Source organism: Marmota marmota, unplaced genomic scaffold (assembly GCF_001458135.2).
Source record: "Marmota marmota marmota unplaced genomic scaffold, marMar, whole genome shotgun sequence".
Lineage (NCBI taxonomy): Eukaryota > Metazoa > Chordata > Mammalia > Rodentia > Sciuridae > Marmota > Marmota marmota.
In genome coordinates, this window is record NW_026000079.1 from 6,995,278 (window position 1) to 7,013,279 (window position 18,002).

The 18,002-nt window shown below is 37.5% G+C and overlaps 1 long non-coding RNA gene across 1 annotated transcript; it reads left to right on the forward strand.

Moving 5' to 3' along the window:
* The first annotated feature begins 41 nt into the window (after positions 1 to 41).
* LOC107156855 lies at positions 42 to 17,273 on the forward strand. Its single transcript, XR_001505410.2, has 2 exons — positions 42 to 525; positions 15,949 to 17,273. It is a non-coding gene; the product is annotated as an uncharacterized LOC107156855 (long non-coding RNA).
* The last annotated feature ends 729 nt before the right edge of the window (positions 17,274 to 18,002 follow it).

The window sequence follows — 18,002 nt, forward strand, 5'->3', positions numbered from 1 at the left end:
GCCACCGCGTTGGGAGTTGTAGTTCCGCTGTAGAGTCCTGGCGGGGAAGCCCCTCCGCCGGGTGGGAAAACGCGGTGAGAGCGCGGGAGGTGCGGCGCACGGACCTGACGCGCGAGCCTCCTTCCGCCCGGAGGGGTCGACAGCCTGGGCTCTCAGACCCCTCCGGGCAGTGGGTGCCTTACCCGGGCCTCGGCCCGAACCTCTCCTGCGTGGGTAGAGGATGGCGCCTCATTTTGAGGCCGGCTCGGAGGCGAGAAGGACCGAGCGTGGCCGTGGTGGCCGCGTGCCTGCGCGCCTTCTCGGGCGCGGCGGGGAGGGGCGAGCGGAGGGGCCCGGTGCTGCCGGCGCCCCGACTTCGCTGCCGCCGAGACGCGCGGCTGGGCGTGGGGGGAGCGGGGCCGGCAGGCCTCCCCGGCCCGCGGCCGGCCCCCGCGTTGTGGATGGACTAGATGCTCCTGAGTATTCCCACTAAGACGGCGGCCAGCGTTTGGGGATGGGTTTAATCAGTGTATCCAGCATTAACAAGTAAGTTATTTCAGTTTATCGTTAAGAAGTAGTCGATTAAGACAGGGCCTTAGTCGGGCTGATATTATACAGCATATCCAACTTCCAGATCCTCGAGAGGACACCAGGAGTCACTGGAAACTTGGAACTTTTGTCATCTCCGAAATTGAGAAGAATGCATTCTTTTCGGGTTTTTCTACTGGAAGTTGAATGTTTTATTACTTTTGAGATGTGTTTTGAAGCAAGTCTTTAATAACTATGTTAAATGGATACAAATAAAAGCAAATGTTATGTAAAATTCTTTTTAAAAAATTTGTTTAGTTGTAGATGGACACGATGTCTTTATTGGTATGTTTTTTAATGTGGTGCTGAGGATGGGACCCAGTGCCTCGCATGGGCTAGGCAGGTGCCCCACCACTCAGCCACAATCCCAGCCCCTAAAATTCTGTCCTTGTCAACTAAAAATGTTCCTACATTACGGAAATCGATGAAACAATGCTCATGAAAAAAAAAAATTCACCTACAAATACCACTAGTAAAATTCACCTCCCTTGTCACTTGAATTTTGTGTTTCTTACCTATAATTTGGACTGTATTATAAGGGGTTTTCCCCCCTATTTTCTGCACTTTTTTGAGAAAGAACCTAGAGGAGAAAAAGGCATGTCCATGAAATTTGTGTTTTTTTAGACCTTAATCGTTTGCCAAGAAAACATGGAAAGAATCTACATCCTTTTGGTTATTTATACTTGGGCAGTTATAACTTTTTTGAGGGAGAAGGAAAATGCCTATTTTGACAAGGGATTTTTCCATTTCCCATAAAATTCCATTGATGTCAGTGGCTGTGTTATTTTATGTATTTAGTGATAAGATATGGAAAAAACATTTTGAACAAAATAATTGTATATTTAAAGGGTGCCTCCATGGTCCTGAAATTTGACAGCGTTACTTTCTTCGTGAAGAAAGCCACACAAGCCATTTTCATTGTCTCCAGATCAAGAACATTTTTTGTCTCCCCATCTCTCTAAAACTAGCGCTGAAACCAGTGATAAAGTCCGAACTCTTGCTTTGTGACTCATCCAGGATAAACTCAGAGTGATTTGTTATAGGCAACAGATAGAAAATTCAGTCAATTGAAGTGTTTTACTTGTTTAGACTGTAAATAAACTGTAATCAAGAAATATATTTTAAAATAAAGATCTTAAACTTGGAAAATAAGTAATGTCTTTCAAATATGAATGATTATGCTACAAAAGCTTCAAATGCACTTAATTGAGACGTTTAATTTCACTGGGTCTAAGAAATCAATGCTTTAAGTATAGACAACAAGAAGTTTAAAAATGGGATCTTTACATTTATGCATTTTATTTAAACTTGTATATATGTAAATTAGTTAATGATAATTATATGCACCTCAGCTTCTTCCAAAATGTATATTTAGAGGTTTTAATCAAAATCATGTTTTACCCCCATTAAAACTCAATATAAAACAATATGTAAATAAGGTTCAGTATAATTACAATAAAGATATGACAAACTCTGGGTTATTCTGAATTGTATAAACACTTCTCCTTCAAGTCCCGACGAGGAGAGAAGTAAAGATAAAATTCAGTGAGACTGCAGTTACCTAGCTTTCCTATTTGATAGCAATTGAAAAAATATTGGGAAAACCTTGCTTGCCTCTGATAAATGGTGATAACATAATCTACCACAAGAAATTGTGAGAATTAAATGAAATGATGTGCCAAAAGTGTACAGAGCTTGCACATGGTAAATGCTCACTCTTTTTACATATACATACACACAGACATGTATTAGCTTTAGTTATTGGAAATAAAAAGATTAGTATGCTTTCTTAACTCATTTCTTTCTTTAATATACCTGTTAACAAGGAAGTTTAAAAATAGAATTGATTTCAGAATTTGTAAGTATAACTTCTAAATGTAGTTTCCATAATAATCTTATTTTGTGTTACTATGCAATAATAGAAATATGCATGGGAAGATTTGGCCCACTCCATCATAATTTGTAAAGCATGCAATTTTTATGAAGGCAAAACTTGGGAAAAAATGTGCTTCAAGTGATTTCAAAGGTTTAGAATCAAATAATTTGTAAAATTTTCATCCCAGTTGGCTCAGTGAAAGTATTAATACCTTCCAATCATTAAGTAAAAAAATATTTGCATAAAGAGTTCTTTCTGCACAATCAATAACTCCAGCTTTCTGGGTAAGTTAATTGATAATAGTCCTAGTGAGTGGTTGTATTGCTTAGCTGAGTTTGTATAGCATGACTGCCAACCATCTGTGGAATCCGGGCAGGCTTTTTTTAAAGTAATGATCCTGAATTCATAGTTTTGATTACAAATAAATTCGTTTGTGAGTTGTTTTTTTTCCTGGTACTGGGAGTTGAATTCAGGGGCACTCAACCACTGAGCCAAATCCCCAGCCCTGTTTTGTATTTTATTTAGAGACAGGGTCTTGCTGATTTGCTTAGCACTTTGCTTTTGCTGAGACTGGCTTTGAACTTGAAATCCTGACTCAGCCTCCCAAGCTTCTGGGATTACAGGAGTGCACCACTGCATCAGGTTTGCTTGCTTATTTATTTATTTTTGAGATTTTGAGATTACCAAAGAAGCTGGATTTCTGTGTGGGAACAAGCCCACAGCAAGAACCATTCCTATCCACAGAAACACCATCAATATTTTGAAAGAGCCAGGTAACTAAAATTCCTTTAAATAAGACCTTTGCATTACCAAGGCTGAAATGATCTAGTCTGAGTGAAATTTTGATTCTATGGATTTGGAATTATTGTGAATGTAATTCATGTTTTCTTGTTCACTTTTTAACCAATTCTATACCGTTGTATGGGTTAGCAGTTTTCAAGATGTAGACTGTGGACCATGGTAGTTTTGTAAGTAATTCTAATATATAATATAGAATGTACTTTATTGTTCAAGAGAGGATCCTAGCCAACATAGGTAGAAAAGAACACTTGCTCAGAGTAGGAAAAATTTTCTTGGACAGAAGTTTGGAGAAAATGTAGAAAACAATGTATTGCCAGGAGGAGTGTAAACATTGGTGTGATGTCTTGAAGAGCAAGTGGAAATATCTTAAAAAGCTGACAATGCATTCTTGGGCTCAAAAATTCTGCTCTTGGTACACATCTAGAACAGAGCTTTCCTTCCTTATTGTTATGTCAAAAGTGGCCAAGCAGGACTTGAGACAGCTAGAGTCCCTGAGCAGGTCTCCACTGTCTGAACAGCCCTAGTCCTTTACCTATGTTTTCCCAGTGTGTATAGTCATAAAAGAAATTTCACTGCTCTTGAGAATTCTCGTGTGTTTTCAGTACCTGGGATTGAACTCAGGGACTCCCCCCACACCCACACAAGCTACATCCCTAGCCTTTTGTATTTGTTTATTTTATAAGTTTTCAGACCGGGTCTCACTGGGTTACCCAGGCTGGCCTTGAACTTGCAAACCCTCTCCTGTCTCAGCCTCCCAAATTGCTGGGATTATAGGATTTCTTACATGTTTATAAGACATGTACAAAAATGTCCTTACAGGTATTTCTGATAATAGTAAAAAAGTTAAAAGTAACCTAAATTGAAAATAAATGTCCATCAATAGAAGAATGAATAAATAAATCCTGTTTATAATAAATAGTAGTTTCATAATAAAATACTATATTCAGTGTTTTTAAATGAACCAGAGTTAAGGGCATCCTTGTGGTCGAATCTCAAAAAAATGGTAGGGGGATAAAGGCAGCATACACAGTCTTTGTAGAATATGGTATTATTTACATAACATTGGGAAGCAAGCAAAAAACAGTAGCATATTGATTAGGACTACAGGCCTGTAGAAAAATGTACAAAGAAATGCTGCATGCAAATTATAACCAAATTCAAATTAGTGGTTGTGTCTAAAGTGGGAGCAAGAGGGTGACAGCTGGCGATCGGAACAGAGTCCTTCAATTATAATACTGATACTATATTTTTTAAAATATTTTTTTATCTGTAGATGGACACAATATCTGCGAGAACTTAACGGGAACTCAAAAGTAGTGGGCACCCGAGGTAGCAGGAGCCGCCTTATTGCCAGACAGCAGAGGTTTATATACACAACTGAATACACAGCTTGTTTCAATTTAGCATCATCCAGTTACAGCAATCAGTCATTATCTTAATAATTATACACAGCTTAACTTAATTATCATCATCTTAATGGCTCGCTGGCATTACTTCTCAACCACTCCTTCTAGCAAAATGCCAGGCGCCAACTTGACTTGATTGTGGCTCTCAACATGTTTTATTTCATTAAAAATGTTTCCTCAGCCTTACTGGTGGAAAGTCAGCCACCAGCCTCAGCTTTGAGCAGAATTAAGTGCCGAAAAAAATACAACATTCATTCCTTAAATAAATATCTATTGCATACTTTTTTAGTTGCTATATTAAGTTGCTAGGGTTGCTGTAATAAAATACCACAGACTGAGTGGCTTAAACAGCAGAAGTGTATTTTCTCACATTTCTGGAGGCTAGAAGTCCAAGATGAAGGCATCTGAGGTCTTTTGTAGATAGTGATCTTCTCCCAGTGTTTGGGTGATCTTTCCCAATGTGTATGTCTGCTAATCTCCTCATTTTATAAGAATACCAGTCTGTTGCATTAGGGCCTGCCCTAATGACCTTATTTAAATTTAATTGTTTCTTTAAAGAGCCTGTCTACATATGTTGCATTCTGAGATACTGGACATTAGGACTTCAACATACAAATTTTGAAAGGGATACAGTTCATCCCCTAATAGGTATTTATTGCTGAGTAAGTCCTTCAGCCCTGGATGTTACCTATAGAAAAAAAAAAAATGTGTGAAAAAGCACTGAAACTCTTCGAAGGAGCCACTGCTTATGTGGTATTTCTATACTTAAATCTTAAATAAGGATGTGCAGCCCTACGTCTATCCTTTGATTTTTCCCTTACTTGTACTTTATAAAATGGTTGAGAATACTGAAAATACACAATAGCAAAAGAAAAAAAAAAGGCAGTTTTTTTTTTCCCTGTTGTTGGTGCTCTTTTGGAAATGTCAAATAGATAAAACTGATCATGCAATCCATATTGATCCCTCCCACTTTTAGTTCAATCATTTGTGTTTATGTTGTGTAGTTAAGCTTAAGTTTACCCTGATAAATATAGTGAACGTTTGTTTTCCCCTAACTAGATTGGGCATTAAAGAAAGAGAATAAATGCTGGGTCCATACCTATAATCCCAGCTACTTGGGAAGTTGAGGCAAGGATCACAAGCTCAAAGCTAGCCTCAGCAATTTATTGAGGACTTAAGCTACTAAGTGAGACCCTGTCTCAAAATAAAAAATAAAAGACCTGGGATGTGGCTCAGTGGTAAAGTGCCCCTGGCTTCAATCCCTGGTATAATAATAACAATAACAAGTGGGCTGGGGCTGTAGCTCAGAGGCAGAGTGCTCACCTGGCATGTGAGAGGCACTGGGTTAAATCCTTAGCACCGCATTAAAATAAATAAAGGCGCGCTGTCCATCTACAACTATGATGATGATGATGATGATGATGATGATAATAATAATAATAATACTATTACATTCCCCTAAACCTTCTGCTTCATAATCCTTGGTCCATTTCTGCTAGTATCTGCTCATGAAATGGACTCATAATAATACTCTAAGGACCTGAGGGAAATGCTTTCACACTCACTTTTCTTCTTTGGATTTGGTTAATACATTTTGGGTGTAGCTATAATGTTAGATAACTATAAATTTGTTTATTCACGTTTATGGGCTTTACACAGTTATTTCTACATTCTTACAGTAAATATTAGTTAACATGTATAAAGCATATTGATAATGAAATGTACTTTATTAAGCAAAGCTTAACAGTGTTATTTCACTGTATAATGTCTTATATTAAAACACAAAATTTCGGGGCTGGGGATGTGGCTCAAGCGGTAGCACGCTCGCCTGGCATGCGTGCGGCCCAGGTTCGATCCTCAGCACCACATACAAACAAAGATGTTGTGTCCGCCGAAAACTAAAAAATAAAATATTAAAAAAAAAAAACCACAAAATTTCGGAATCATAAGCAATGATTTTATTTCATGATTAGAGACTTATGGATACTAATCTAGGAAAGAGATTCTTTGGATTTTTGTTGTTGTTGTTGTTGTTTTTAGAGACAGGGTCTCACTGAGTTGCTTAGCACCTTGCTGTTGCTGAGGCTGGCTTTGAACTCACAATCCTCCTATCTCAGATTCCTTGTGCCTCTGTACCCAGCAGACCTTTAGTTTTGAAATGTTTGGTTTTACAATTTATATATACAAGTTTATTGGATAATGTCATCATCCAGTCTCATTAAGAAGCATATAGTTGGGCTGGGGATGTGGCTCAAGCGGTAGCGTGCTCGCCTGACATGCGTGCGGCCCGGGTTCGATCCTCAGCACCACATACAAACAAAGATGTTGTGTCCACTAAAAAATAAATATTAATTTAAAAAAAAAAAAAAAAAAAAAAAAAAGAAGCATATAGTACATGAAGGACAGGTTTGACCCTTGGATGATAATTCTTAGCTCCTCTCCCAGTGACACTAGTCACCTCATGGAAGAATTTACCAATTTGGACTCTCTGAGGAGACAGAGAAAGATAAATTAGTAAAGGTTGAATTATGAATTTTAAGAAAATTGTTTCTTTTTCAATTTTTTTATTTTGAAATAAGACTTAGAAAAAAGTTGCAAAAATAGAATTCCCTTATAACCTTTGCCAATCTTTCCTAAAATTAACATCTTACAAAGATTTTTGTACATAGTGCAGAGATCAAAACCAGGAAATTAACATCAACAAAACACCATGAACTAAATTAAAAACTTTATTCAAATTCACCAGTTTCCAACTAAGTTTTTTTTCTGGTCCAGGAACCAGTCCAGAATCCCATGCTGCATTTAGTCGTCATGTCCTAGTTTTCTCCAATCAGTGGCAGTTTTTCAGCCTTTCATGGCACTGCTGGAGAGTCAAAGGTCAGTTGTTTTGTAAAATGTCAGTATAGATTTATCTAATGTTTTCTCATTATTAGAGTAAAGTTGTTCTGGCAGAATCATCACAGAAATGATGTACTTTCAATACAGGGAGAATATAATGTTGATATTTCTTATTATTGATGATGCTAACTTTGATCACTTGGGTTAGATGGTATCTGCTGGGTTTCTCCACTGTAAACTACTTATCTCCTTGTAATAAGTATTTATCATGTAGACAAATGTACTTAATAAAATGATGAAAAGATCTTGTTTCTCATATTTGTCCCTGTTTAATATTATCAGCAATCCATTAATAGGTCTTGCCTCAAACAACCGATGTTTACGTAACAGGGATTATTTTCCTTATTTCTTCTACACTTATAAATTGAATTTCTTGCTGGGCACGGTGGCGCATGTCTATAATCCCAGTGGCTCTGGAGGCTGAGACAGGAGGATCATGAATTCAAAGCCAGCCCCAGCAACTCATCGAGGTGAGACCCTGTCTCTCTAAAAAATACAGAAATGGCTGAGGATGTGGCTCAGTGTTTAAGTGCCTCTGGGTTCAGTCCCCAGTACCATAAATAAGTAAACAAACAAACAAATAAATAAATAAATAGAAACTCTTCTGTAAAGAAGAGTTTATTTATTCAATCACATACTGGTGTCGGACACATAAATTTTTAAGAAAACTATTATTTTTAAGTAATAGAAAGAACATAAGATAGAGATTAAAGTTTCAGACTCTGGAATAAACCACCCTGGATTAAATTCTTCTGTGTGAATTTGGCAAGTTACATAACCCCTCTCTGCCTTAGTTTTCTCATTTGTGAAAGGAGAAAATAACAGCTACTGTGGTTAGTGTGAGAATTGAGATAATACATACAGTCTTTGGCCTAGCTTTAATTTTTCTTAGCAAATGTTTTATACCATGCTTAGTTTTGCTGTGTTTCCTCATCTACAAACTAAATATAAAGCATTTATTATATTCTTGCTTCCCTGAGAAATTATGAAAAATCCATGAAATAAATTTTAAAATGCCTTATAATGTTAAGGAGACTCATAAGTTCTAATTTCTTAAAATGTATCAAGTTTGATTATTGCTAGAATCATGATTCTGTTGTGGGGCTGCTCCGTGGTGTTAGATATGTAAAGGACCATAAACATGATTCAATTATTTTTAAGATCTTAGATAATGTTTCAAGGGACTGGGAAAGTCATATGACTTAAGTATAAGAAAATTCATATTCTAATATCTCCTTAAATCTCATTAGGGATAAAGGAGTCTAGAGTGTGATATTTTTCATATTGAATTATTCCATTAGGGCTGGGTCTGTAGCTCAATGGCAGAGCCTAGCACATGTGAGGCACTGGGTTCAATCCTTAGCACCTCATAAAAATAAACAAAATAAAAGGCATTCTGTCCATTTACAACTACAAAAAAGTTTTTTTAAAAAGAAATTATTCCATTAGAAATGACTTCTTATTGGGGCTGGGGCTGGGGCTCAGTGGTAGCGCATGTGCCTGGTATGTGTGAGGCATTGGGTTCAATTCTCAGCACCACATATTAAAAAAATAAAGATCTATCAGCAACTAAAAAATATTTTAAAAAAGAAATAACTTATCAACTCAATCAAATGTTTGATCAAGTGTTAGAGTCTGTAAACAAGTCAAAATAACACCTGGCATTTTGCCAGGGGAATGTTAGAGTTAATAAACAAGTCTGGATGGTGCCTGGCAAAATGCCAGAGGGAGTGGTTTGAAAAGTAACAAAAGCGAGCCATTAAGTGTGGAGATTCCTTATTGGTTGACTGATGTATCTAGTTTATGCTAATTAGATAAGCTGTGTGGAATGTATAAATACTGCTCCTGTCCTGTAATAAACGGCTTCCACTCTTGCTGTATCAACGTACACAAGTTATTCGTCACCCCCCGAGTTATTTTGCTGCAGCCGGACTGCGGCAATCAAGATCACTTTTTATTTGCTAGAAAGAATATTTAATATTATAAAAAGTTGCAAATTATTTATATATCTTTCCACTTGAAGAAAATGAAAAATTTTTTTATTTGTTCTAATTAGTTGTACATGACAATAGAATGCATCATACATAAATGGAGTATAACTTCTCATTCTTCTGGTTGTACCTGATGTAGGATTCCATTGGTCGCGTAATCATATATGCACATAGGGTCATAATGTCTGATTCATGCTTCCTACCCCTATATTGCCTCCCCTCCCTTCGCTCCTGTCTGTCTAATCCAAAGTATTTCTATTCTTCTCTAACCCTCCCACTTATTGTGAATTAGCATCCACACAACAGTGAAAACATTTGGCCTTTGGTTCTTTGGGATTGGCTTATTTTGTTTAGCATGATATTCTCCAGCTCCATCTATTTACTGGCAAACACTATTTCATTCATCTTTAAGGCTGCATAATATTCCATTGTGTATCTATACCACATTTTCTTTATCCATTCATCTGTTGAAGGGCACCTAGGTTGGTTCCATAGTTAGCTATTGTGAAGTGAACGGCTATAAACATTTATGTGGCTGTGTCACTGTTGTATGCTGATTTTTAAGTCCTTTGGGTATAAACCTAGGAGTGGGCTAGCTGGGTCAAATGGTGGTTCCATTCCAAGTTTTCTAAGGACTGCTTTCCGTAGTGGTTGCACCACCAGCAGTATATGAGTGTACCTTTGTCCCCACATCCTTGCCAACATTTATTGTTGCTTATATTCTTTTTTTATATTTATTTTTTAGGTTTAAGTGGACACAATATCTTTATTTTACATTTATGTGGTGCTGAATATTGAACCCAGTGCCTCATGCATGCTAGGCGAGCACTTTACCACTGAGCCACAAACCCAGCCCCATGTTGCTTATATTCTTGATAATTACCATTCTGACTGGAGTGAGATGAAATCTTAGAGTAGTTTTGATTTACACTTCTCTAATTGCTAGAGATGTTGGAGCATTTTTTCATATATTGATTGATTGTGTTTCTTCTGCTGTGAAGTGTCTTTTCAGTTCCTTAGCCCATTTATTGATTGGGATATTTTGTTTTTTTGGTGTTGGGGTTTTTGAGTTCTGGAGATTAATGCTCTATCTGAGATTCATTTACCAGATTTTCTCCCATTCTGTAGGCTCTCTGTTCACATTATTGTTTCCTTTGCTGAGAAAGAAGCTTTTTAGTTTGAGCCCATCTCATTTATTGATTCTTGATTTTACTTCTTGTGCTTTAGTAGTCATGTTAAGGAAATCAGTTCCTAAGCTGACATGGTGAAGATTTGGGTCTACTTAGGCATAGGGTTTCTGTTCTAGTGCCTACATCTTTGATCCACTTTGAGTTGAGTTTTGTGCAGGGTGAAAGATAAGGTTTAATTTTATTTTGCCACATATGGATTTCCAGTTTTCCCAGCACCATTTGTTGAAGAGACTGTCTTCTCTATGTTTTTGGTGCCTTTGGCTAGTATGAGATAACTGTATTTATGTGGGTTTGTCTCTGTGTCTTCTATTCTGTACCATTGGTCTTCTGTTTTGGTGCCAATACTATGCTCTGTTGTATAATTTAAGGTCTGGTATTATGATGCCTCCTGTTTTACTCTTCGTGCTAAGGATTGCTTTGGCTATTCTGGGCCTCTTATGTCTTCAAATGAATTTAATGGTTGCTTCATCTAGTTCTATGAAGAATGTCATTGAGATTTTAATAGGAATTGCATTAAATCTGTATAATGCTTTTGGTACTATGGCCATTTTGACAAGAGTAATTCTACCTATCCAGGAGCATGGGAGATTTTTTCATATTCTAAGATCTTCTTCAATTTCTTTCTTTAGTTTTCATTGTAGTGGTCATTCACCTCTTTTGTTAGGTTGATTCCCAAATATTTTACTTTAGTTGAGAATATTGTAAATAGGGTATTTTTCCTAATTCTTTTTCAGTGGATTCATCACTGATGTACAGGAACATATTTGATTTATGGGTGTTGATTTTTTATCCTGCTAATTTGCTGAATTCGTTTATTCTAGGAGTTTTCTGATGGAATTTTTTGGATCTTCTAGCTATAGAATTATGTCATTGGCAAATAGTGATAATTTGAGTTCTTCTTTTCCTATTCATATCCCTTCAATTTCTTTCTTCTGTCTAATTGCTCTGGCTAGAGTTTCAAGGACATTGTTGAAGTGGTGAAAGAGGGCATCCTTGTCTTGTTCCAGTTTTTAGAGGGAATGCTTTCAAATTTTCTCCATTTATAAGATGTTAGCCTTGGGTTTAGCATATATAGCTTTTATAATGTTGAGGTATGTTTGAAATTTATAATGTAGGACATTATTATTCAAGATTTTCCTCATAAGGGTCATAATAAATAACAGCCATCTTTTGTTGAGACCTTTACAAATATTTCAAATAGCCTTTGCAAATTTTGTTTTGAGCTGGGTGTTATTGCCATACTACAGATACACTGAGGTTCAGAGAAACTGAGTAACTTTCCCAAGGTGCCACAAAGCAGCAAATTTAGAGAAGCACGCTTCTTCAGTGGGCCTTTTACTGAATGTTTCTTTGTACACATCCTCTTTACACATCCTGTTTTGGAAACTAGATTATCATCTCCTTAAGGACAGGGAAGGTTTTTTCCTGTCCTTTTTACCTAGTACAGTGTCCTGCACGTAGAGGATACCCAGTAAATATTTAATGTTGTTACTGGGCAAACTGCTACACTGGCATGTTAAACAAAGTGTAGTTTTACACGGGCAGAACAAACAAAGAGGCAGTAAACTTACCTAGGTGGTTCATACCAGTAAATTTATTGGATGACATAAGAGAAATATGAATCCTCTTTCCCGGGTAAATTACAGAGGAGGGTAGATTTGACCATTCTGGTGGTCTTCTAAGAAAGGACATAATATTTGCTTTTTTCCCCGACTATCTTCTAGCAGTGATTAAAGAAAAGATCAATTCCATAGAACTGTTTAGAATTTACTTGAGAAAACATCAATTTTTATTATTTAATTTGGCTTTGGAATTTTTCAGCAGTCCGGCAGAGGGCGGTGTTGAACTACCAAGAAGGTACCAAGAACTAATGGGTTCTTCAAAACTGGGTGCTGTCCCACTGAGTAATGGTTATATGAATAAGAGAGGGAAGCAGGTTGGGGCCATGGCTCACCTAGCGTGCATGAAGCACTGGGTTCGATCCTCAGCACCACATAAAAATAAAATAAAGATATTGTGCCCATCTATAACTAAAAAGTATTTTTTTTTTAAAAAAAGAGAGGGAAGCATTTTTTTTTAACTGAAATAGATAATAAAAAGCTTGTTTATTGCAGTCTTTCTTCTGAAACAAGGTCTTGCTAGGTTGCCAGCTTTGTGGTTAACTGGGCTCAAGCGATCCTCCTGTTTCAGACTCCCAAGTAGCTGGGACTACAGGGTATGAATGATTGCATGAATTTACTATATAATTTTTTCATTTCTTAAAGACTAGATAAAAGTAACTGCTGTAGGTTTCAAATCAACAAGCATTCTAATTTGGAAGATTTGTTTAATAAATATCTATAAAGTTTGAAGTGTGCGAAAATGATAATTTCCATTCATGTCTGATGGCAATACTGATTGAAACATACAATGTATCTGTCAATATGAATATATCAGTGTGTTAGGCCATGGGCTAAGAACTTTCTGTACATTATTCTCAGAACAGCTCTATGAAATGAATAGTGTTCTTATTCTCTTTTTATTTTTAAATTTTTATTTATTTTTAATTTACAAAATCATGTTTATTGAATACAACATATTGTTTTGAAATATGTTTTATCTGCTTTTAAAAAAACAAGAAAAGAAGCTAGGCATGGTGGCACATACTGGCAATCCCAGCTACTCAGGAGGCTGAGGCAGGAGGAGCATAAGTTTGAGGCCGGCTTCAGCAATTTAGCAAGGCCCTAAGCAAGACCCTGACTTGAAATAAAAAAAAGTAAATAAAGGACTAGGGAATCCCTAGTACCGCCCCCCAATTTTTTTTTAAAGGCTGGGGATATAGCTCAGTGGTAGAATACCCCTGGGTTCAATCTCCAATACCACAAAAACAAAACAAAAACCAAAAAGAACACAAAAGAGGCCCAGTTGTGCTTGCTGCTAATTCCAGCTACTTGGCAGGTTGAGGCAGAAGGATCCCTTGAACCTAGGAATTTGGGACCAGCTTAGGTAACATAGCAAGACCCTGTCTCTAAAGACAAAAACAACAAAAAATAAGAAAATAGTTTCTTAGTTCAAGATGATTTCCACTGATAAGTAACAAAACTGGGACTTGAATTGGAGGTTTGAACACCAGAATCCATGCTTATGCCTAGTAAATTTTACAGCAAATGACTCTTTTCCTCTGTTCATGGCCCAATTATGTGAATAATAGTGAATTTGAGTTTTTTCCCCTTTAACTTTCAGTTGTTATTGAAGTATGTAACAACATTCTGACCCTCCACTACTTACTTTAGGAAAATTACTGGGAAATTTGACTTTTAATTTCCTGGTGGGATAGTAATTTAAACTCAGATGCCGTAGAATGATTTGATTCCTGGTCAAAACACTCATATTTAGAAAGTAGCATGATACAATGAAAACTGAAATTGAGAACCAGGTAATCTGATTTATAGTGTATTTTACTAATATCTGAATGTGTTTCAGAACTAATCTCACTAGACCACTGTCTTTCAAATGAAGGACTAGGAAACTTCAGTTCCCAAATCTGAGTTTGGTGGTTTTGTATGTGGGAATTTTTCTGTTTCATATCCACATGTTAACATGTCTTGTTCAATTTCTGGGAGCACTGTGTTAATATAAATGAGATAATGTGCCTCATTTAGCACTCGTGAGGAATTCTCAAAAGGGTGTAAAGTTCAGAGTCATTTGTCTGTGACATTTCTTAGGACATGGTCTTTCTTCTATCTATCCATGAGTTCCTGGGAATAGCTTGTACATTCTTCCTTTAATTTTGGTTAAATCATTTCCTTAGAGGAAAAAAAGGCTATATCTGGTCTTTAACTCTTGGTGAAGGGGTGTGGAATTTGTCAACTTTTGGAAGAAGACTGCAGAATAAAGGATGTCATAATCTCTATTTTTATTCCTTACCTTTCTTCTGTGGAGGCATTTAGGAATTATATCTTTCTGAAAGTTAAGTGATGGCATCAGTTCTTAAAATAAGCAAAACGTGAAGAGAATGATCGCCCAATTCTTCTGTGAATGGTTAATATAATGCTGCTTTTTTTTTTTTTCTTTCTCTTTTTTTGGCACCGGGGATTGAACCCAGGGACACTTTACCACTGAGCTACATCCTAGCCCTTTTATTTTGAGACAGGGTCTTACTAAATTGCTTATGCTGGCCTCCAATTTGCCATCCTCCTGCCTTAGCATCCCAAGTAGCTGGGGGTTACAGGATTACAGCATCTACCACTGTACCTCTGCTAAAGTTATTTTTCTCTACAGTTTTAGAGAAAAGTCTTTGGGCCACATATGTGTACATCTAGTTCTTATTAGTTACTAAAGGATTTGTAGATGGTATACATTCATTCAACAAGCATTGAACACTGTGTTAACCATGGAAATATAGCCTTGAACAAAACACAAACATCCCTAACCTCATGGAACTTACAATCTAGTGAGGACAATAAGTCAATAAAGAAAATAAGTATAATATATAGTAATTATATGGTGGTAGATTCTATAGAGAAAAATAAAACTTGTTTAAAGAAGGGAGATAGAGGAGTATTGGAATGTGTAAAGTTTGCAGTTATAAATAGAGTATTCAGCGAGACATGGTGGCACGTGCCTGTAGTCTGTAGTCCCAGCACTCAGAAAGCTGAAGCAGGAGGATTGCTTAAACCCAAGCGTTTGGGGGCAGACTGGGCAAGGTAATGAGACGCTGTCTTTAAAAAAGAAAAAAGACACTGGTGTGATGGTGCATGTCTCTAATCCCAGCAGTTCTGGAGGATGAGGCCAGAGGGTAGTGAGTTCAAAGCCAACCTCAGCAATTTAGCAAGGCCCTAAGCAACTTAGACCTTGTCTCAAAACAAAAAATTTTAAAACGGGCTGGGGATGTGGCTCAGTGGTTAAGTGCCCCTGAGTTCAACCCCTAGTACAAAAAGAGAAAAGGAAAAAAAAAAAAAGGTAATAAAATATTCAGGAAATAATTTGCTGAAAAGTGGACATGGAGCAAAAACTGGAAGGAAGTGAAAGGAATAAGCCACATGGACTCTTGATAAAAAAAAAAACAAAACAAATAAACAGAAAACTTTCCAGGTAAAGGGAAGAGCAACTACAAAATTCCTGAAGTGGGAGTGAGCTGTTCATAAAGAGCAAAGTGGTCAGGGTAGCCGAGGGGCAGACAGATGATGGACAGTAGTTTGTGTGTGACTCTAACGTGAGGATGTCGACTTTCCCCTAAGACAGAATGTCACTCTCTGCTTCCTGATCAACGTGTGAGCTGCTTCCCTCTGCCACACTCCTCTGCCCTGACATCCTGCTGGAGCACCAGGGAATGAAGCCGCCTTCTATGGACTGAGACCTCTGAACCCATGACCCCTGCCTTGTGTATGCCTTGGCCACTCACCTGCCATCTGCCACTGTGGACCTCTGGACTGCTCTGATGCTGGATGCTATCCCCGCCCCATCTAAGAGAGAACAAGGACTTGGGTGACTTCTCCCAACTTCTCCCACTTTCAGCAGGAAACACTTTGGAGATGTCCTTGCCCATTTTTCCATAGAAATGGATTGTAGAAATTGATAGTGGGAAATGTAACAGAGGTCCACTTTATGCTTGGAATATAGCCCTTGCTGCTCTGCCATGCACCTTATTTTCAAAATGAACATGTTTCTTTCTCTTCCCCTCTCCCAGCTCCTCCCTAATCTTTCCCCCTCCCTAATCTCTGGGGACAGGGGATTTCCTCTCTTCCCCTTCTGTCCCTGAGCACACTCCCACCAGAGGAACGAACTAATCTAGACTTTGGGGATGGACCAGAAGATCTCAGAAATGATTCTCTCCCAAATTAACAAGTGAATACAACTCCAGACAGAGAACACATGGAATGTGGCCTTTGAGTCACCTCTTTAAAAGCCCCATGTTCCTGCAGATGGGCAGAATCACAGCCTTTGGGACAGGAGTTCCCTGTTTCTCCTTTGCTAGCTAAGCAATAAACCTTCTTTTTCTTTTTTTTTCTCAAAAAAAGAAAAAAAAAAAGAATGTCACTGGAGAGCTTTGAGAAGAGAGGCTCACTGCTGAGAATTAATTTCAGGGGACCTAGGCAAAAGAAGGGAAATCAGTTAGGAGTCTTTAAAATAAATAGTTTAGATTGAGTTGGGAGATTTTAGCTGGAGACCTGGAGATGGGGAGGGCGAGGTTGGATTCTGAAGACTGTGATAACAGACTGTAGGAAAAGTGGGTTCTGTGGGGGAAGACTGCATTTCCCTGTTAGCTTCACTGTCACTTTTGTCACCTACAGGCCACACAACTGGAACTCAGAAATGACCAATTTTCAGCTTCTTACTTTCCCAAACCATGCTGTATGCCATAGGAATTAAGACTAGGTTGTTTGGGGGAAATAAATGCTAGAGCAATACAAATTAATTGGATATTTGCCTCATATTTTATTGTTTTGACATTGTTTTAAAAGGTTATATAAACTCCGAATGGAACTACAAGTGATCTAAACACTTCTGCTGCTTTATTATAAATGCTTTTGTAATCATGTTAATTATATTACTTTTAACTGAATAAGGCCTGTGTCTCTTCCTTATAAATTGATGTTTATATCCTCTGTAAGATAAATATAAAGCCTTTTTGTTCACATTTTTATGTACTTGAGCACCCACTATAAGAATGTAGTTGGCAGTGGATGGTGGATTTATATTATTAGTCTTAGCTTACTGTTGTAACATAACAATTACGCAAAATATATAATTAGTTTGTTTTTGTTATTTAACGTAGAACTGTAACAGCGTAGACTTAGTGAAGATGACATAAGGTACAGCAAGGCAAGTAAATTGCTATCTAAGTAAAACTTTTACTTCTAATATTAGTAGAGTAATAAATTTCTCAGTGCTTTCTTTGTTTCCGTGTTCCAAAATTTCCCTAAACTCTGGTATATATTCATTGAACAATATTTCCTTGAGCTCTGTCTCTCTTTTCAATGCTGGGAATGGAAACATCCTTAGCCCCAAATAATATTTCTGATTTGAATAATTTAGTTTAAGAACAATGCTGGGTGTGGTGGTGCATGCCTGTAATCCCAGTGACTAAGAAGGCTGCAGTAGGAGGATCACAAGTTCAAAGCCAGCCTCCATCATGACTTAGCAAGACCCTAAGCAACTTTGTGAGACCCTGTCTCAAAAACAAAAAGGGTTTTGGTNCAGGGTCTCACTGAGTTGCTTAGGGCCTCACTAAATTGCTGAGGCTATCTTTGAACTCACAATCCTCCTGCCTTAGCCTCCCAAACTGCTGGGA